At 39.4% G+C, this 23,181-nt stretch overlaps 1 long non-coding RNA gene across 2 annotated transcripts; it reads right to left on the bottom strand.

The window, feature by feature from the left end:
• Positions 1 to 10,691: 10,691 nt before the first annotated feature.
• On the bottom strand, positions 10,692 to 14,984 carry LOC130931597 (uncharacterized). Of its 2 annotated transcripts, XR_009067257.1 has the most exons (5): positions 13,203 to 14,984; positions 13,072 to 13,133; positions 12,588 to 12,691; positions 11,230 to 11,414; positions 10,692 to 11,167 (listed from the first exon to the last, which is right to left on the bottom strand). It is a non-coding gene; the product is annotated as an uncharacterized LOC130931597 (long non-coding RNA). The 2 variants fall into 2 exon arrangements; XR_009067256.1 differs by having other exon boundaries at positions 10,692 to 11,414.
• Between the last annotated feature and the right edge of the window lie 8,197 nt (positions 14,985 to 23,181).

The raw sequence follows: 23,181 nt of genomic DNA, 5'->3' as shown, positions 1-23,181 counted from the left end.
AATGTGTCACTTTTTAATAATGTAAGGTAGTGATTTAAATACACCACAAGGTGTCAAAGGCGAGTTTTACATTAATTAGGGATCAAACCAATGAGTGCGTTTTTATCCCTTGACTTACACTGTAGTTTCTTTAATCCACAGTGGGACAGAGAAAAGAGAGTGGACACAGGCATTCAGATTCTTAGCTCGGAGCGCGCCGGTTATTGGCATAAGCTTCGGCAACTCTTTCACAACACACATAAATATCATATAGTGAAAATACTACAAAACTAATACTCATATCTCTCAAAATGTCACCAAGAAAAAAAGTGCTTCAATCTGTATTACAGAGGCCCCATTCTCACACACTTAACACAACAATGCAAAGAGAACTGGCATTCACAATCAAAATAGATGCGCAAAATACACATAAAACTTTCTCAGACTTTAGGCAAACTATATTTAAACATTTCAGCAACTCATTTAGCTCAACAAATACACTGAATGGCAATATTTATTCACAATACACAAACTATAATGCTGGGAGCCATTTTCAGGAGTCTTGTGAAGACAACACTTTAAATAAACGTGAATCAAAATAGACCCAGTCTAAAAAAAAAAAAAAAAACAGGGAGCTACGGCGTCAGTCGAGGGACAAAACGCACTCATTGGGGACACGCACACCTTGTGGTGTACGGCAACATGGCTCTGTGACATCAGGCCTGACCCTACGACGTCAACAACAATGGCGAGCTACGAGTTTATTTTTTTATTTAAAATTTTACAAAATGTATTAAAATGAAAACATTAAGAAGGGTTTTAATTAGGGCTGTCAAAATTATCGCATTAACAGGCGGTAATTAATTTTTTAAATTAATCACTAGAGGTGGGAATCTTTGGGCACCTAACAATTCGATTATGATTACGATTCAGAGACTCCGATTCGATTATAAATGGATTATTGATGCCCCCCTCCCCCATTTTTTTTTTTTATGTTTTGTATATTTGTTCCAAAATTGTTCAAAAATCCTCTCAGGCTAAATAAACCAAACTACTATTTTAGTATCAAGTTACCGGTTAAAAACAGTAAATAAAATACTCAAGTCCCCATTCTGTATCAGCAGCTTTAAACTACATTCAATTAATTTAATGATGTAAGTAACTTGAGTATTGAGTAAGTAACTGGTGTTACCTTTCATGTTTTTTCCCCATTTTTTCAAAAAACAAAACAAAACAAAAACATAGTAACCTTTGCTATGTTTGGAGGTCATTTAATGTTGTGAATCAACCTTTAAAGTTGTTAAAATTGCGCCCGTTATTCCATGATTTTCCTCATGTCTACTTTCAACATATGAAAGTTTTAAAACTGTTTCATCATTTAAAGATATATTCAAGTCAAGATTTTGTCGATTTAGGGGTATTTTAGATGAAAAGTAATTAGGTTCGTTACAACAGAGCCTTCTAGAAAAGTTTACTGCTTTAAGATGGTGCCTGTTTACTAGCGTGGGAAAGTCTGTCATTTCACATCTAGTCTAGATATATGTGATATCTACCATAGCCGTGTGTTGCCGTATGTTTGTAGCAACTGGGCGCTGTTTGTAGCGCCTGATGGCCGCAGTCACATATTATTCTTTTTTTTTTTTACCTAGCGGCATTAGTGCACATGATATTTACTCTCGGTCCGTTCCTCATTGCGTCCCAAAGACCGTGCTGACTGCGTTTTATTTCCGCTTTATGTGGTATAATTCAATAATCGGAATTTGGATGTTTGTGAATCGTTCTCGAATCTTCCACGGCCGAATCGCGAATAATCTAAGAATCGGAAATTTTGCACGCCTCTATTAATCACATTAAAATATTTGACGCAATTAAAGCACATGCTCCGCTCAAACAGATTCAAACGACAGCACAGTGACATGTCCACTTGTTACTTGTATTTTTTGTCTCCCTCTGCTGGCGCTTTGGTTCGCCTGAATTTATGGGTTTAAGCACAATGAGCATTGTGTAATTATTGACATAAACAATGGCAAGCTATTAGTTTATTTTTTGATTGAAAATTTTACAAATTTTATTAAAACGAAAACATTAAGGGGGGTTGTAATATAAAATGTCTATAACTTGTACTAACTTTTATCCTTTAAGAACTACAAGTTTTTCTATCCATGGATCGCTTTAACAGAATGTTAATGTTAATGCCATTATGTTGATTTATTGTTCTAATAAACAAATACAGTACTTATGTACAGTATGTTGAATGTATATATCCGTCTTGTGTCTTATCTTTCCATTCCAACAATAATTTACAAAAAAATATGGCATATTTTATAGATGGTTTGAGTTGCGATTAATTACGATTAATTAATTTTTAAGCTGTGATAAACTCGATTAAAAATTTTAATCGTTTGACAGCCATAGTTTTAGTATCAAATTATTGTTACTCGTACTAACATTTGTCGTTTAAGAACTACATATAATTTATCCGTGGTTCCCTTTAAAATTCAGTTTACAGTGTTATGAAAACGTATGTGAACCTTTTGGAATTTCTCAATTTCTGCATTAAATCACCATCAAATGTGATCTGATCTTCGTCAAAATCACAGAGATGAAAAAACAGTGTTGGCTTTAACTAAAACCACCCAAACTTTTAATAGGTTTTCATATTTTAATGAGGATAGCATGCAAACAACGACAGAAGGGGAAAAAATGAATAAGTGAACCATCACATTTAATATTTTACAATACAAAATTGCTGAAGTTCGGTCAGATTCCTCAGATGTTGGCATGAATCGCTGTCTTTAGGTCATACCACAGCATCTCAATGGGGTTTATGTCTGGACTTTGACTTGGCCACTTCAGAATGTGTATTTTGTTCTTCTGAAACCATTCTGAACTTGATTTACTTTTGTGTTTTGGATAATTTTCTTGTTGCAGCATCCATCCTCTTTTTAGGTTCAATTGTCTGAGAGACGGCTTTAGATTTTCCTGCAAAACATCCTGATAAACTTTTGAATTAATTCTTCCAATAATGACTGCAAGTTGTCCAGGCTCTTAGGTAGCAAAACAGCCCCAAATTATGATGCTCCCTCCACCATGCTTCACGGTGGGGAATAGGTGTTGATGTTGGTCAGCTGTTCTATTTTTCCTCCACACGTGCCTTTTTGCGAACATTAAACGAGCAACAATGGTTGCTCAATCTTTTTTAGACAGCAGTGGCTTCCTCCGTGGAGTCGTCCCATGAACACCATTCTTGGCCGTAGTTTTATATATAGTGGATGTCGAGATATTGGCCTGTGCCAGTGATTTCTGTAAGTCTTTGGCAGACACTATAGGGTTCTTTTTAACCTCTCTGAGTATTCTGCGCTGAACTCTTGGCGTCATCTTTGGTTGATGGCCACACCTTGGGAGAGAAGCAACAGTGCCAGACTCTCCATTTTTTGACAACTTCTCTGACTGTCGATTGATGAACATCCAGATTTTTAGAGATGGTTTTGTATCCTTTCCCAGCTTTATACAAATCAACAATCTTTTATCGCAGGTCTTCAGACAGCTCTTTTGACCGAGCCATGATGCACATCCGACAATGCTTCTCATCAAGACAATTCTTACCAGGTGTATGTTTTATAGTGGTTAGGGCAGCTTTAAACCACTCATCATTGATTGGGCACATACCTGACTTAATTTTTTTGGTAAAAATTGGTTTCAATTGCTATTTAAGTCTCCTTAGGCAGAGGGTTCACTTACTTATTTTACCCCCTACTATCATTGTTTGCATGCTATCATCATTAAAATATGAAAACCTATGGCGGAAAACACTTGAAGTTGACTTGAAGTTCGACCCCCAATTTGGCAAAACTCCAAATTGTCTTATATGCGTGTGTGATACATCATTAGAAAGCTTAAAATCTCAATTTTCTGGAGGAATACAAATTTTGACCAGGAGAACATTTTTGAAAAAAAACATTTTTTTTAAACAGCAAAACCCTATATGAAGGTGAGAGCACGCAAGAGCAGAATTACAGACGCCATGACTTTAACGAGATATTATCACAGACTTACCTTGTTTTCGGTCCAAAAACTTCATGATACTGAGTGTCAAGACACAGCTGTCAATGACCACAGCTGGATTTTGGGGGGATTTTATGGGTGAAACATGGTAATGTAACAGGAGTCGCAATGCAGAAATCGCAGACATCAAGGAGTGGTCGAGATTTTCTTTTTCATATATTTACCCTTTTAAACGTTTTTTTTTCTCCATTTTTCTTTGTTTGGATCGAATATTCATCATCTAACATATCAGAGAAAATGCGACCGTAACAAAAAAAATACAATTAAGCGATAGTTATGAGGTTCATATCCGTGACTTTTTTACAGACGCCATTTTTTTTCAGTGTGACGTAATTTGTTTAAAGTTTAACATATGCGAGTGAATAATTTTTTTAAGTCGTTTTTTTTTTTTTTTTTTAAACGAAATATTAGACATCAATTAATGATTCTAAGCTAAAAATGACGGACATTTAGAAACCTTCTTTTTATGGCTGGATTGAAACAAAAGCGGTTGCGCGACGTCTGTAAACGGGGGTTTCAAGGGTAAAATGTACAAAATAAAAATAGTTCGGGGCTTAATGAGCCATGAATCTGCTATGGCAGCATATAGACATATTGTTCTATCAAACACAAAAGTTGTTTTGGCTTAAAATACAGCAGTAGCTTTTAAAGAGGAGTGCACGTGCAGAAACTGCTTTTTCAGTCTTGTCTGTGTTTTCCGCCCTATAAATGTTTGGTTGGTTTTAGTTAAAGCAGGCACTGTTTTTTTCCTCTGTGTGATTTTGGCAAAGATCAGATCACATTTGATGATTTTATGCAGAAATATGAGAATAATAATGAGATACTTTTTCATACCATTGTAAATGATTTTTTTTTATGTCGTGGTAGAATGGTAGAATAAGAGGTGCTGGTTCAGTGCTGGCTTTTCAGTCGTGACTTAAAAGTTGTTTGTCAAAACAACTCAACCAAATTAATTTGAGGAGCATGTTGTGTTATGTCACATAATCTCATTCTCCTTCTGTTGTGTTGAACCAGAGTGCTATCTTTAGGGTGTTGATGTTTGACTGACGGCCAACTTTGTGCTGTTTCCTTTCTAATAGGCTAACATTAGGACAGTCATAGAGACTCTTCTAGAAGAATCTTCACATGAGATGACACTTCTTTTATTTCTTTTTAAGAGGTTCTTTTTGCAGAGGGTTTTTTCCTGCCCAATTAAAAATAAGAATGGATGACATTCTTTTGACCTTTCAACACATCTGGGTCCTGTGGGAAATTGTTTCTCCCGAGGTAGGATGTTGATGTTTGAGGACAAAACTAGAGAGGTGATGGGGCAGGGGAGGACTCAACTCACCTCTTGTGCTTCCAGATGTTCCCAAGTGAGGTTCCAACGAGATCTATCATAGCACTAGGGTCATTCATAAAGTGGATCAGCACCAAGATTAATGTACACTTGATGCAGCCCTCCACTAGATCATCAGCACTGGAGGAGATCATTAGCAACGTCCTTCGTGTACCTGGAAAGGAGTGGAGGGAGGTTGTGGGGGTTTTGTAGCTTTGCATGCTAAATGAATGGGACCATCACTGCCTAATTAAGGTAATACGGCAAACTTGTGTCCACATCGGTGGCATGGTCCACCTGGACCTCCACCTGCTTCAGTGACAAATTGCGACACTACAAAAGTGCTGACGAAAGTAACATAGAGTCCTTGGAAACATAGGCAATCCCAATATTGTGAACTCTTTGTAGGTAGATTACATTATCTTCCAAAACTGTTTTAATAGTGAACAAATTTCTGTAGGCAAGGCAAGGCAAATTTAATTATATAGCACAATTCAACACAAGGCAATTCATTCAAAGTGGTTTACATCACATGAAGATCATAAAAATCACATTTAAATCAATACGACATAAAAAACCAAGACAATCAAAATAGGAAATAAAATTATACATAAAAATCGCATTTAATCACAAACAGAATAAAATAAATGAATAAAAATAAAAACTGACTCTGACAACTGACAAACGCAACTCTCTCGTCGATAAACAACGATGGCACCCGCCTCGACCTTTTGTTTCCTTGTTGTGACGTCTCCGCCCCATTTGGCTGTTTCCGGAATACTTTCGGAAATGTTCGTAATTTTCGATCTGTTTTCGATAATTGCTAATGAATGTTGATTTGTTTTTTGTTAACTTTATTAATATTTGTTATCTTGCCACATAACGGTTCTATTGATATCTCACAGCCCCTTTGTATTATAATACGCTTTAACAAATGGTTCAGACACATACAGTATTCCCACAAAAAAAAAAACAGTTAAATATACCCATAAACTAAATAACGAATGCCTTAAAAAAAAAACATTAGCTCAAACAAAAACTTATGTTGTTTTTAACATGTAGCAGCTGGATTCAGCCATGTGAAATGAGGCAGACTAGAGGGCAGTGTAGCCACTCAAATCAATAAACTGAACGCAAACACTTTCAAAACAAACCATTACAATGCCACAATAATTAAACGAATACTCGAAGCAGCAAAATATAATTCAAATATTTTTTTTCCTAATCGAATACTCAAGTTACTCGATTAATCATTGCAGCACTAATGTATATATTCAAGATTCTAGTAAAAATGCTTATTTGCATCCGCAGTCCCTCGGCAGGTAACAGAAACACACAAAAAGACAACAAAATAAAAACAAAACATTACAATAATACTAGGGTTGTTCCGATCATGTTTTTTTGCTCCCGATCCGATCCCGATCGTTTTAGTTCTAGTATCTGCCGATCCCGATATTTCCCGATCCGATTGCTTTTTTTTGCTCCCGATTCAATTCCAATCATTCCCGATAATTGTTCCCAATCATATACATTTTGGCAATGCATTAAGAAAAAAATGAATAAAACTCAGACGAATATATACATTCAAGATACAGTACATAAGTACTGTATTTGTTTATTATGACAATAAATGCTAAAGATGACATTTACATTATTAACATTCTTTCTGTGAGAGGGATCCACGGATAGAAAGACTTGTGACTTTTTATATTGTGACTAAATATTGCCATCTAGTGTATTTGTTGAGCTTTCAGTAAATGATAATTTAGCCATGCCCAAATGCATGATGGGAAGTGGAACCATGACTGTGCGTAGTGCTACCAATTGATATATCTTCTCTGCGTTGGGAAATAACATAAGGTGTTAAGAAAAAGCTCAATTGCGACCTTGCTTCCCCACATTGCTTCCCATGATATTTCTTATCGTAGGGAGAGGGATTGTAAGGCTTTAGCCAATTAAAAAAAGGCTCCAAAGGCTGCCAAAATTCACTCTACTCATTTTACGCTGCCTTTTAGCTCTCTATATTGTTAAAACGGCGCCATTACAGATTGAGCGCGACAATGCATAAGTGGGTCGTGCAACGCATGCATTAACTGCTTTAAATATTTTAACGTGATACATTTTTAAAAAAATTAATTACCGCCGTTTTCGGGATAAATTTGATAACCCTACCTTAAGCCTAAACTAAAGACTCTGGATGAGTGTAACATATTATGTCTGTAATGTTAAATACAATTAGAAAACTATTTAATTTATATATATATATATATATATATATATATATATATACATATATATATATATATATATATATATATATATATATATATATATATATATATATATACATACAGTGCCTTGCAAAAGTATTCGGCCCTCTTGAATCTTGCAACCTTTCAACACATTTCAGGCTTCAAACATAAAGATATGAAATTTAATTTTTTTGTCAAGAATCAACAACAAGTGGGACACAATCGTGAAGTGGAACAACATTTATTGGATAATTTAAACTTTTTTAACAAATAAAAAACTGAAAAGTGGGGCGTGCAATATTATTCGGCCCCTTTACTTTCAGTGCAGCAAACTCACTCCAGAAGTTCAGTGAGGATCTCTGAATGATCCAATGTTGTCCTAAATGACCGATGATGATAAATAGAATCCAAATGTGTGTAATCAAGTCTCCGTATTAATGCACCTGCTCTATGATAGTCTCAGGGTTCTGTTTAAAGTGCAGAGAGCATTATGAAAACCAAGGAACACACCAGGCAGGTCTGAGATACTGTTGTGGAGAAGTTCAAAGCCGGATTTGGATACAAAAAGATTTCCCAAGCTTTAAACATCTCAAGGAGCACTGTGCAAGCCATCATATTGAAATGGAAGGAGCATCAGACCACTGCAAATCTACCAAGACCCGGCCGTCCTTCCAAACGTTCTTCTCAAACAAGGAGAAAACTGATCAGAGATGCAGCCAAGAGGCCCATGATCACTCTGGATGAACTGCAGAGATCTACAGCTGAGGAGGGAGAGTCTGTCCATAGGACAACAATCAGTCGTACACTGCACAAATCTGGCCTTTATGGAGGAGTGGCAAGAAGAAAGCCATTTCTCAAAGATATCCATAAAAAGTCTCGTTTAAAGTTTGCCACAAGCCACCTGGGAGACACACCAAACATGTGGAAGAAGGTGCTCTGGTCAGATGAAACCAAAATTTGAACTTTTTGGCCACAATGCAAAACGATATGTTTGGCGTAAAAGCAACACAGCTCATCACCCTGAACACACCATCCCCACTGTCAAACATGGTGGTGGCAGCATCATGGTTTGGGCCTGCTTTTCTTCAGCAGGGACAGGGAAGATGGTTAAAATTGACGGGAAGATGGATGCAGCCAAATACAGGAACATTCTGGAAGAAAACCTGTTGGTATCTGCACAAGACCTGAGACAGGACAATGATCCAAAACATAAAGCCAAATCTACAATGGAATGGTTCAAAAATAAACGTATCCAGGTGTTAGAATGGCCAAGTCAAAGTCCAGACCTGAATCCAATCGAGAATCTGTGGAAAGAGCTGAAGACTGCTGTTCACAAACTATGGGGGGCCGTTAGGGACATAATTCAGGATTACCTTTCACACACACTTATCAAACGTTCTCACACACTCTATTGAAACATTTTCTGCGCACGTATAGATGTGAGATTCTCGCACGCATACATGTGATATTCACGCACACATACATACGAGACGCGTGCACGAATACATGTGAAATATTTTTTGCGCACGCATATATATGAAATCCTTGCACGCTTACATGTGAGACCCGCGCGCGCATATATATGAAATTCTTTCACGCTTACATGTGAGACCTGCGCGCGCATGTATATGAAATCCTTTCACGCTTACATGTGAGACCAGCGCGCGCGCATATATATGAAATCCTTTCACGCTTACATGTGAGACCAGCGCGCGCGCATATATATGAAATCCTTTCACGCTTACATGTGAGACCAGCGCGCGCGCATATATATGAAATCCTTTCACGCTTACATGTGAGACCAGCGCGCGCGCATATATATGAAATCCTTTCACGCTTACATGTGAGACCAGCGCGCGCGCATATATATGAAATCCTTTCACGCTTACATGTGAGACCTGCGCGCGCATGTATATGAAATCCTTTCACGCTTACATGTGAGACCAGCGCGCGCGCATATATATGAAATCCTTTCACGCTTACATGTGAGACCAGCGCGCGCATATATATGAAATCCTTTCACGCTTACATGTGAGACACTCACGCGCATGAATGTGAAATCTTTGCGCTTATACATGTGAGACACTTACGCGCATACATGTGGAATACTTTTTGCGCACGCACACATGTGAAACAATATTTTGGGTGCCATGTTTGTACTACATGTCGAATCCATTTTGACTGGGAGTGGATGGAAAGGAAGATCGGATGTCTAACACTGTCATTACCAGCCGTGAAGTTAAAGCTGGCAGTATTTTTATGCTCCTAAATGTTTCCCATTCAGAAACAGCTCTAACTGTCAACACGTTGCAAAAATGAAACCTGGGTGGCTCAGGGTGCGTCATTGAGATTCGGCGTCTGTTGTTGTACGGCTGGCGCTGCATTAACTTACCATCACTTCCAGCGAATGTCGACGGAACGTGGGTCCAGAGCATAGCTGCAATCAGCACGAAGTACCGCAAAATATTTGCATAAATATATAGAAATAATGTATATATATACACATACATATATACACACATACACTATACAGGGTGATGAAAAAAAGAATGGGCCAAAACCATTGTGGTAAATTGGGGGGGCAATAACTACATTGACACAAGTATTGTATATTTTTGTTTTTATTTCATGCTTTACAAGTGCTCAATGTGACCACCAGCAGCATCACGGACAATCAAGCTGATATGACTAAATTTGTTAACTTACTTGATAAAGAGACTTTCTTATCAAATTAACAATTTAATTAATCATTTCAGTCTATGTCAATGATTTTGAAAGGAATAAATGTGTGATTTTGGCACATTGTTTTTGAATCACCCTGCACATACACACATACATCATATGTACAAACATAAATTATATATACAAACATTCCTTATATATAATTATATTATGTACATATAATATGTGGTCAATAAACCTTACTGCGACATTTTATTCTTATACTTTAACACTGTCTTGCATCTGTGAATAAACACAATTTGCACTTCAGTCTACAAGGCATATATATTTGGCAATTGGAAACAAGGTGGGATGTTTTTTTTTTATTATTTCAAAACAGTTCCAATGGACTTCTTCAAATCTGAAATTTTACCTTTTCCATCAGTCATATGCAAACTGATATTGACAATCAAACCACACTCGGTATAGTAGCTTAAGATCCATTTTTATATACATATTCAGTAACTTAAGTACTGTGGAGGGGGGGGACAAGTTAGTCCCTCACATGCCGTTTTACTGAATTCTCATCCCACATGCAAAACAAACATTATTTCTTTTACACATTTTAAACAACGAACCAACCACAACAATATTGCACTCAAACCAGTGTGGATAAAATAATGATTTGTTGTAGTGTGGGACATTTCCAACACCGTATATCCTGGTCTGCTCGCGTTGTCGTAGCGGAACTGTTGCCCCGATGCGAGGCTAGCTGCAAAGGCTACCCCAAGATGCATCGGCGTGCCCGGGCATCAGTCTCGGGGTTCCCGCGCAGCGTGCGAAAACTCTACCACCGAGCCACCAATACTTGCAATGGAAGACGGGCAGCACGCTGAAATGATTAATCACAGGGTACACAAAGAGACAGACGACCATTGGCACCCACATTCATACCGTCACTGAGTGGCAATTTATCCTGTGCTTCTCTTTGTCGATATCAGCAGGTAACCTGGACTCGTCCGGATACTGGCCTCCATTTAAATGTGCCAAAAGCCGGAGGAACAGTTGACGCCCACTTCAATTGTGTCATAAGCTACAATGTAGCTTATTGGTCAAACTAACGTCTTTTCCTCCACGACCTTAGAAAATAAAAGCAGGCAAATTAGGTTAAAGAGGAAAAAAGGTGATTATACAAAAATAAACAGGTCCATGACCCATATTTATATTATATATGTATTTATACTTTTAAGAATATTGCCAAACTTGACTGATCCTTCATACAAGTAAATACACTGCCAATGGGAAAACCCATTGGCAGTGTATCAAATACTTGTTCTCCCCACTGTATATATCCCTTCTGTCGCACTAACGTATTATTTGGAAAAGGCCCAATAATGAATCGTAATATGCAGCCCTTTTACACTGTCTACTAAAATACCGTGCACACTCATAACTGAGAACCTCACACAACTACACAAGTCTTTTTTTTTTTCCCGAAAGTAATGCTAAAAATAATAGAATTTTCCAAAAATTACATTTCGGTATAAAAAATGATAGAGAAATACACACTATTATTTCTAGATTCATTTAACAGTTTTATCCAGGAAAAAAATGATTGGAAAGATTTGGTGTTATACATTGCTGCACACTTTTTAAAAGATAATACATTTCCTATGAATATTCAGAAACATTTTCAAAAAGGTAAGGCCACTTAGAACCCCAGAGGTATTGATATGTTGGTGAAAAAAACAAAAACTTGTAAAGACATAACATGATTTTTTTTTTTTTTTTTTTTAAGGGTTGGAAAGGATATTTTTAACGTTTAATTTTTTAAAACCAAAGACAGAGACTTGTCACAGATAGCTTTGTTACAATGTAATAAAAAAAAAAAAAAAGCAAGTCTGGTAGTTTTCAGATAAATTGCTATCGTTATTAATGCATGTGATAGAATATTTTATCCAAGCAATAATTTGCTCATCCCACTAGTAATTTCTTTTGCTTATGTGAACAAGAATTTTGTTTTGATGTTACTAAGTATGGAATAGTAATATACACAGGTTCAACTCAAGGAGCAAGGGCAGCTAGTAAGAAAATACAACAACAACATTTATTCAAAGTACTACAGAACTCACAAAATCATATAATCCCCAAAATATACACAATCTATCTAAATAAAAAATACTGAATTTGAACAGTCCCTTCAAAGTCTTTTGCTGCTGTGCCTCAATGTCTGTTGTACTATTCAGTGTATGTGTGTACTATCGGGATAGTGTGACTGTATATTGTGTGAAGAATTTTGTAGTGAAGGTGACCTTATCTGCTTTGGGTGATGCTCCAACAGTTGGCTGAAGTTGAAAAAAATTGGTCCTCAATCCCTCATTGAATCAGGCCGAATCCTCCTTGACATCAATTCTGTCTGTCAGATGTAGATCCAGCAATTAAAAACAAACAATCTGCATATCAAGAACTTAATTTTCAACCAACCATAGAATGTACAGCATGGCAAGTATAACCTACAATACTGGTCAAAATTGGTCGTTTCCCACATTTAACTATTTGTTCATGAATTGTACAGTGACTGATACTAGCCCACCTATCGATAATACTTTCCAAAAATGCATCAACATACAACATTAACTTATTTGTATTTGAAAAAATAACATCTTACTATATTTCCAATTTCCTCCAATTGTTTTTTAGACAAAGAAAAGACACAATATCTTGTAACTCAACTCTACAGGAAAACGTGTCTATGACATATCCTCTTGCATAGTAGCATAAAGCATAGCAACTCACCAGACACTTGTATCACACAGAACTCAGATGTAATTCGCTGATTAGAGCAGTCTGGAACTCGTCTGCAACAAAATCAACCTTTTATGGTTTCGCGTACATGAAATTGAAATACGTTTTTTCGAAACCATTACCAGTTTTTCTTTGGTTTGAAAGAGGTCGCGCTAGCGTTAGCGTTTTCTCCATTAGCGTTCATAGCATCTTCATTTCCCAAAATGCAACGCTCATATACCTGGTTTTAGTGCAATGCAAGATCATATAATGCCATCTAGTGGACGTTTTAACTAACAGCAGTCATCAAAAATACAGTTTTAAATAAAAACCATAAACTATACCTTTATCAGTGTTCCACTTCATTATAGAATGTAGGCTAGTACTGAATGTGTGTGAATATGTAGTTCGATTTCATCCCTGCTGACCCTTATATCGATTATAATTTGATGTTGATGAGGCCGCACAATACTTTGGACTTCCTTACAATCTCAGCCAAGTAACATCTTGAAACATATTTATTCAGACAGGCTTTCTTCCTCATAATTCCATTATTCTTTTTAATTTAACATTGTTGTGGGTTTTATCTGTATGTGTGTATTTTAACTTATTTTTTACCTTTTACCTTGTACGGCAATCTTGAGTGTCCTGAAAGACACCTAAAAATAAAATGTAATATTATTGTTGTTGTTTTTTAATGCCACGTTTAAAACACACAATATAATTTATTCAATAATGCTAAAAAAATCTTAAACTTTATTTAGATCTATCTTTATCAAGCTTAAAATATATGTGCTAATGAAAATATCTTGCTTTCTTGATTATTCAACCATTCAATTTATTATAATTCAATGGCATGCATCAATGTGGATACTTATAATTACCCCCATACTTATAATTACCGAGACTTATGTCTGATAGCTTTTTAAGTCATACGTATCTGTACAGATGTTTTCACATGCATTTATACGAACGTTTGACCAAGGAATGTGAGATATTTTTCAGTCTTATGTGTGAGAGGTTATTCACTTGTGTGTATAAGAGGCTCTCAGTAATGAGACTGCACAGAATCTCACTTGTGTGTAGAAGAGCATCTCACAAATGACAGTGCACGGCATTTCAGTAGATAGTATACGAGGCATTTTATAGTAGGAAGCTGTACTGGTCCTTTTCAAAATAAAAGTATTTACGGCGGAAGCGATATATTTTTACTTGTATAAAGCATCATTCAAGCTTGGCAACATTCTTAATAGAATAAATACATATATATCATCTAAATATGTGTCGTGGACCTTTTTTTGGTGTGTAAAATCACCCTTTTCCTATTTAACATAATGTGCCTGCTTTTATTTTGTAAAATCGTGAGGGGGTGACGTTAGTTTGACCAATAAGCTACATTGTAGCTTCTGACGCAATTGACGTGGGCGTCGACTGTTCCTCCGGTGTTTGGCCCATTGAAATGGAGGCCTCGGGACGCTATTGTGGACGAATCCAGGTTTCTTATCGATTTCGACCAAGGAAGCGCGGGATGAATTGTCACTCAATGACGGTATGAATACGATGTGGGTGCCAATGCTCGTCTGTTTCTTTGTGTTCCCTTTGATTATTCATTTCAGCGTGCCGCCCGTCTTCCATTGCAAGTATTGGTGGCTCGGTGGTATAGTTCTCGCACGCCGCGCGGGCACTCCGAGACAGATGCCCGGGCACGCCGATGTATCGTGGGGTAGCCTTTGCAGCTAGCCTAGCATCGTGGAACCAGTTCTTCAACGACAACGCGAGCAGACCTGGATATACGGTGTTGGAAATGTCCCACACAACAACAAATAATTTTTATTATATTTATTTATACCACACTGGTTTGAGCGCAGTATTGTTTTGGTTGGTTTGTTGTTTAAAATGTGTAAAAGAAATAATGTTTGTTTCGCTTCTGAGATGAGAATTCAGTAAACGACATGTGAGCTACTAACTTGCCCCATACTTAAGTTAATGAGTATGTATATAAAAATGTATCTTTAACTTTAACTACTACACCGAGTATGGTTTGATAGTCAATATCAGTTTGCATATGATTGATGAAAAAGGTAAAATTTCAAATTTGAAGAAGTCCATTGGAACTGTATTTTGAAATATTAAAAAAAATAAAAGTGTTGCACCCCCCACCTCGTTTCCAATTGCCAAATAAATATGCCTTGGAGGCTGAAGTGCAAATTGTGTGTTTATTCACAGATGCAAGACAGTATTACAGTTTATGAATAAAATGTCGCAGTATAGTTTATTGACCGCATATTATGTGTACATAATTTTATATAGTGAATGTATGTATATAATATGTTTATATATATATGATGTATGTGCAGGGTGATTAAAAATCAATGTGCCAAAATCATCACGCATTTATTCATTTCAAAATTATTGAAATAGACTGAAATTATTACATTTTTAATTAAAGTACTTACTTTTTTTTTTTTTTTTTTTTTTTACTTTAACAAGTAAGTAATCTTAACGAATTAAGTCATATCGGCTTGATTGTCTGTGATGCTGCTGGTGGTCACATTGAGCACTTGTAAAGCATGAAATAAAAACAAAAATATACAATACTTGTGTCAATGTAGTTATTGCCCCCCCAATTTACCACAATGGTTTTGGCCCATTCTTTTTTTCATCACCCTGTATAGTGTATGTGTGTATATATGTATGTGTATATATATACATTATTTCTATATATTTATGCAAATATTTTGCGGTACTTCGTGCTGATTGCAGCTATGCTCTGGACCCACGTTCCGTCGACATTCGCTGGAAGTGATGGTAAGTTAATGCAGCGCCAGCCGTACAACAACAGACGCCGAATCTCAATGACGCACCCTGAGCCACCCAGGTTTCATTTTTGCAACGTGTTGACAGTTAGAGCTGTTTCTGAATGGGAAACATTTAGGAGCATAAAAATACTGCCAGCTTTAACTTCACGGCTGGTAATGACAGTGTTAGACATCCGATCTTCCTTTCCATCCACTCCCAGTCAAAATGGATTCGACATGTAGTACAAACATGGCACCCAAAATATTGTTTCACATGTGTGCGTGCGCAAAAAGTATTCCACATGTATGCGCGTAAGTGTCTCACATGTATAAGCGCAAAGATTTCACATTCATGCACGTGAGTGTCTCACATGTAAGCGTGAAAGGATTTCATATATATGCGCGCGCGCTGGTCTCACATGTAAGCGTGAAAGGATTTCATATATATGCGCGCGCGCTGGTCTCACATGTAAGCGTGAAAGGATTTCATATGTATGCGCGCGCGCTGGTCTCACATGTAAGCGTGAAAGGATTTCATATATATGCGCGCGCGCTGGTCTCACATGTAAGCGTGAAAGGATTTCATATACATGCGCGCGCAGGTCTCACATGTAAGCGTGAAAGGATTTCATATATATGCGCGCGCGCTGGTCTCACATGTAAGCGTGAAAGGATTTCATATATATGCGCGCGCGCTGGTCTCACATGTAAGCGTGAAAGGATTTCATATATATGCGCGCGCGCTGGTCTCACATGTAAGCGTGAAAGGATTTCATATACATGCGCGCGCAGGTCTCACATGTAAGCGTGAAAGGATTTCATATATATGCGCGCGCGGGTCTCACATGTAAGCGTGCAAGGATTTCATATATATGCGTGCGCAAAAAATATTTCACATGTATTCGTGCACGCGTCTCGTATGTATGTGTGCGTGAATATCACATGTATGCGTGCGAGAATCTCACATCTATACGTGCGCAGAAAATGTTTCAATAGAGTGTGTGAGAACGTTTGATAAGTGTGTGTGAAAGGTAATCCTGAATTATGTCCCTAACGGCCCCCCATAACAAACACTCTCCATCCAACCTCACTGAGCTCGAGCTGTTTTGCAAGGAAGAATGGGCAAGAATGTCAGTCTCTCGATGTGCAAAACTGATAGAAACATACCCCAAGCGACTTGCAGCTGTAATTGGAGCAAAAGGTGGCGCTACAAAGTATTAACGCAAGGGGGCCGAATAATATTGCACGCCCCACTTTTCAGTTTTTTATTTGTTAAAAAAGTTTAAATTGTCCAATAAATTTTGTTCCACTTCACGATTGTGTCCCACTTGTTGTTGATTCTTGACAAAAAATTAAAATTTTATATCTTTATGTTTGAAGCCTGAAATGTGGCGAAAGGTTGCAAGGTTCAAGGGGGGACATCTCTAAATAATACAGCACAATACAATAGCTTACAAAGAATTTAAAAGTCCTTGTACTTTCGTAATTTTTTTTATGACTACTTGTACTGTACCTTTACTTGAGTCATATTATTTTGAAGTAACACTACTCTTACATGAGTAAAATGTTTGGCTACTTTGTCCACCTCTGATTAAGACCAATACTACTATAAATCGAACAAATGTCGAGATCTTGCGCTACTGATCAATTGAAAATGGCATTGTATAGCCACTTTGGTTACCAAATATAGTTCCTCACTTGATATATGTGACCTTTCAATGAACGGCGTTCCTTTCAAGGCGTCTCCTCTAAAGTATTTCCACTCTTCACGGATGAGAGAATGCGTTTTAAATGCTGGCCCTGTTCTTAAAAGATAAAAAGAGTTCGACGTCTGAGGGCGGGGAGCTTAACGGCGCACACAAGTGGGAGGAAGATGAGTGTCACACAAGGTGAATTAATGAATGCAAGAATTGTGAATTTATTTTCGCAACCACTGAGAAGTTTCTTCTTGACTTGAGATGTAATTCAATGTCAAAGATTCCATAAGGACATAAGACGTGTCTTCTCAGTATTCCACTGAGGGGTGAAGTGGTAAAAAAGCGGGAGTCATGTTGGGGATAAATGCACCTAAGGGAGAAGCGCAATGTGTTTGTGTGTCACCCCCCCCTCCAAGTCTGAAGGCGGCAATAAACACTGACCCTCTTGTTTCTTTCTGACATGTGACACAGCAATGTGTGAAAGTAAGTCCCTGCGCCGCAGAGCAAAAAGCGGGGTTGGCAGAGAGAAAATCTCTCTGCTGGCTAAATCTGGTGCGGAATTGCCGACAGCTGCCGCCGCCGCAATACTGACGATATTTTACATTTCATTGCACCATTGTTTGCCTTGCCGCGGCACTGGCTGCGGTTCTCTTGTGCCAACACTTGTTTCATTCTGGATGACTAATCACCTGTCTTTGACTCATCCTAATCCCACTTTATCGTTGACGTGGGCCTCTTGTTTATCGTAAAATATGTGCTCGTTAATTATGCCGTCCAACACAACCGCCAGGTGACAGCGAGCTGCAAATATCCAACATGTTTAAATATTCTAAGGATATGCAATGAAAAATTAGAGTGGGTTGATTTCTGCTAGCCAAATGTGTTTTTGTGTTTTTTTTTTTTAAACTTAAAGGGAACCTGGGGCTTAAAGATTTATAGGCTCTAATAAACCACAATTGTTCTCTTTTACTAGAATATGTTGTTAAAAACACATAAAATATTGCCATTAATTTAAAAGTCTATAATACTTAGTACATGTTTTGACCTAACGCCATGTTTTATGTGCAGAATGAAGGCTCGGGGTGATGACGTAGATTGTCAATGTCACCAGAGGCGTAGCAAGGCTCCCCGGGGGCCCCAGGCAACAAGCAACATGGGGCCCTTCGAGCGAGTGCAAGTAAGGGGGACAGTTGGACTTAGAGCAATAGCATATTTAATAAAAGTATAATAACGCCTCGGTCTCCTAGAGCGCTTTTTAGGACACTCAAAGTGCCCGGCTCCTACTACATTAGGTCATAAAATTACAGTAACATAGTACACTCACCGCTGTCTTGCTTCCTTTTCTGCTTTTTTTTCTTTCTTTTGTCGCTTCCAGAAGGATAACCTCTCTTCATTTTGGATATACGCTGTTTTCCGAAATTTCCAGGTTCGCGGTGAATCAGTAACAGGCACACTTTTGCTCAATAGACAATGTTTATTGATTAGAAAATGCAGAATAAATGAGATTTATTGATCACAATCCCACTAAAGCAAGCAAACGGATATCAAAAACAAGCAAACAAATGGTAACGGGATGCTAGATTTGAGTTTGTCAATCTCAGAATCCCCGCGTTACGTTACAGCACAACTAGTTGTCCCTTAGAAATGAAAATCGCTTACCGTGACAAACGAGTGGGAAGCCAACAACACTCCAGTAAAGCGGCAAAGGGACAAATGCCAGGCGATCCGTACGTGACCCGCTGGTAGACCTCACTGGTTGCCCAGAAATGTTCGGCTTTTGTAGGGAGAGGCCCACTTCCGCCCCCGAGCGGCGCCGCCCCGTCCAATTACAAACATTTAAGCTACTTTTGGTTCAGCCCCCTTGAAAAAGGGCTTTTCACATGGGACAAATGAGCTGTGCTGTAACAGATGGCAACAAGTGGTAAATATTATGGGTGCAAAACAAGTTATCTCTATGGGACCCAGGTGTGTAACTATGGGACCCAGGCGTGTCCAAACAAGTTATCTCGTGAGATTCTCAAGCGCGTCTCCTAACTATGGGAACAAGGTGAAAAACAATAGAAGTTGTTACAATCTATGTCACAGAAGCAATCATACATATTTTCCCCAATCATACGGCAATTTAAAAAAAGCCAAATCACCGCTATCTCACTCTGAGTCATGTGAGGGGGGAGGGTGTCGAGCGAGTGAAGGGGCCCCTTCAGGGAACTCAGACACAAGGCTTTCACTGGCAGCGACAAGTGCGACAGTGCAGTAAAGCTGCATGTGCTAAATCTGTTGGCCCTCTGGGGGCCCCTACTGGCTGGGGGCCCTAGGCAATTGCCTGGTTTGCCTAATGGAACGCGACGCCTCTGAATGTCACTAGACCAGTACTTCTCAAATAGAAGGGCGCGCCCCCCTAGCGATGCCATGTGACCTCAAGGAACGCCGTTAGTAACACAGTTATACTCTAACGCCGTTATTAACAACACTGAATATCATTAACTGACAACTGTCCCTTAACTGTTATAATATGGAAAGTACCATTTGATTGGCTGTAGTGAAACAGTCCGTGACTGTGAATGACAATTGCCACAGAGTGATAAAGGCAAAATGCTTGAGCTCTAACTTCAGTTTATTTATTGATTTTTGATGCGGAAACATCCAATGAACAATGATCACTTTCTCAAAAAACCTAATAGCCATTAATAACGATAATAGTTTAGGCCCACCCTGGCTGGCCTATCTAACAAATCATTTCCACGTGCCGGCGCCAAGAGAAAAAAGATTTCCATATGTATGAGTTTTAGAATGCAGAGTTCTTCCTTCGGCAGCACTATTAAGGGAGTTCTCCGCTGGCTGCACACGGCTGGCGAACTGTATGGCATTCTAATCTGGTCATTTAAGGGGTTACGGTGCACACACACGTATGAGATGGGAGACTCATCTGCTGCAGGAGAGGAAGTGATTTGTTTGTGAAACACTTGAAAATCAACCGGAAGCCTATTGCAGCTGACAATGCTGATCAACCTGAAGGTGTCCGTCACCTCCTCCTACATTTTGCAGGAAGCACTGCACAGAATACTTGGCGTTGAAGTTCCAACATCAGGGCCAATATTAAGTCTGCTGCTGCCATTGCCGGCGTTTCCAATTTTTTAATTCTGGCAACCACAGCTGCCAGAATTTTACCGTATTTTCCGAGTACTGAATATTTTTCCCTAAAGAGCACTCCGAATAAAGAATCGGGGCTGACGAAACATTGCCCTAACCCTTGCACTGCATCACATCACTGCAATGACAGCTGTTCTGTCAATCAGGACACTATGAAAAGGCTATAAAAACTTGCACTCCACCAATCCGGACTTCAAGAACTTTCTGAATTTTTTTGTTTGTTTGTTTATCTCTTTCCTGCTGCGAACAGTTTTTCATTATAAAAATAAATGATAGTCAAAATGTATAGTTTTATATATATTTTAATGCATACATTGCACTACCCTGCCCTCACAATCCCATCACGGTGCTGGGTGATGGCTGCCAGCCGGGAACCTGGCAGCCACAGTAATAGGGTGGTTGGTGGGTCCCACACTTTTTCCTTATGGCGTGGCTCCTGGGGTGTGGCCTCCCCTCTGCCTGGGCTGCCGGCCGCGGGAGTGGGGTGGGGGGTCGGGGCTCCGATCTTGCATCGCCCCGTGGCAGTTCCTCGGCGTCCTCCTACCTCCGCCTTCCCCTCTTCTCTGACTGGACATCTGCCTTGCGCTCCGACGCGGGTCGCTGGCTGGGCGCCGGTGTATCAGCGGGGTGTTGCCTGCACCGGCGGGGGGCCCTGCCCTGCCTTGGGCTTGGTGGGCCTCTGGGGGTCCCGTGGCCTGCCGTGCCGGTTGGGGAGCTGCGGCTGTGGCTCGTGGCCCGGGTGGGCGGGCGGGGGTGGGGGTAGATGTGGGGTTGGTGGTGCGTCCCCTCCTGCCATCCCTGAAGGCCGGTTGATGGGTGCGCGGGTGGCCCGGGGGACCACCCTGGATCCCGGGAGGGGGACGATGGCTCCTTTGCTGGGCTGCGGGAGGAGGGATGGGCTGCGCTTGACCCCCCAGCCCCCCGCCCACCCTCCCTCTTCGGGCTGGCTGGGTGGGGGCCGTGGCTCTGGGTTGGCACCCGCGCGGCTTCTCCGCCCGTCTGCGTGGCTGTCGCACGTCCGGTGGGGCTCGCGTGCTGCTGGATGCGGTAGGGCATGCTCGGGTTGGGGGTCCTGGTGCCGGGGTTGGCGATGGGGCAGCGTAGGGTTGGTCGCCAACGGGTTTACATTTATTAGACATTCACATGATTACTGGGTTCTAGATCACAGAACTGATTTGTGTACACTCTACCTCTTTCAATCACTTAGCATATAGACACCCCACCCCGTCCCCCTCTTTCACTGGCCAATAGGCCCCCACATGGTGTAAACCAGAAATACATCTCGCTGACGATGGCACCAGCATATTAATAATTAGTCTAGATGTTCTATGTATTTCTTGTTGTTGTTTGTGTATGTGTTTCTTTTCTTTCTTGTGTTACTTTTCTTCTGTCCCCCCATAATCCTTTCCTGATCGCTGCTTTGTCATAATAAAAAGGTATTTTGAATGATCACAATGGGAGTGTATATCAGACTCTCAATGTGAAACATTAAAACTGTTCAGACAACCTGGGCACTTATACTTCCATTCTCTGTGTCAAACAGCTGAACAGGACAGATTATTAAAAAAAAAAAAAAAAAAAAAAAAAGTATAGTTTTATACAATACAGTGTGAAAGCTGCTTTCATTCACTGATTATGATAACCTAAATATGGATTACCGTATTTTTCGGACTAGAAATAGTTTTATTTCATAGTTTGGCTAGGGGTGCGACTTATACTCAGGAGTGACTTATGTGTGAAATTATTAACACATTATGATATCATTTCACATGTTATTTTGGTGTTTTGGAGTGACAGTGATGGTTTGGTAAACTTGTTAGCATGTTCTTTATGCTATAGTTATCTGAATAACTCTTAATAGCTATGGCCATGTTGGCGTTCTGCCTTTGCCAATGTGTGTTCAATTGTATTATTGTCTTTTTTATGTTGAAATGCATGCTTTTAGTTTGTGGCGCTTTCACGTCCAAGTGGGGGCACACTGGCACTTGTTTACGTGAAGAAGAACGCTCACACGCCAGAAGAAGACGGACAGCTACGCAGCGTCTGAGCGAGTGAGCGAGAGAGAGAGAAACAATTGCGAACCTACGTTCATTGTTTATGCTTGTAAAATATCTCTACAGAGGCGACGCCTGTGTGTATCATCTTTTCTGTTGTTGTTGTGTGTTTTCCACCCGCGATCAGACACTTAGAGCCAGTGGTGTGGTTGTTTGAATGATGTGCTAATGCTAGCGAACACATGCTAACCGTTTGTGTCATTGCTGTAATAGCAGCTGACTATCATTTATTTACGTTGGTGCGAACCTGTTTAGTATCAAGGGCGAAATTGATTACTATTATTTTTAGTTTTAGTTTTACTCTTCAAATGACGGTGTAATAACGACGGCCAAAATGAAGTCAGCAAATTATACGGACGTCTAGAAACGTCATTTGGGAGTTTAGCTCGCTGTACAGACAGGACTGAGCCGTAGCGTCCAGGT

The sequence above is a fragment of the Corythoichthys intestinalis genome, chromosome 16 (genome assembly GCF_030265065.1).
Source record: "Corythoichthys intestinalis isolate RoL2023-P3 chromosome 16, ASM3026506v1, whole genome shotgun sequence".
In the NCBI taxonomy this organism is placed as follows: Eukaryota; Metazoa; Chordata; class Actinopteri; order Syngnathiformes; family Syngnathidae; genus Corythoichthys; species Corythoichthys intestinalis.
This window is presented reverse-complemented; position numbering and strand designations above follow the sequence as displayed.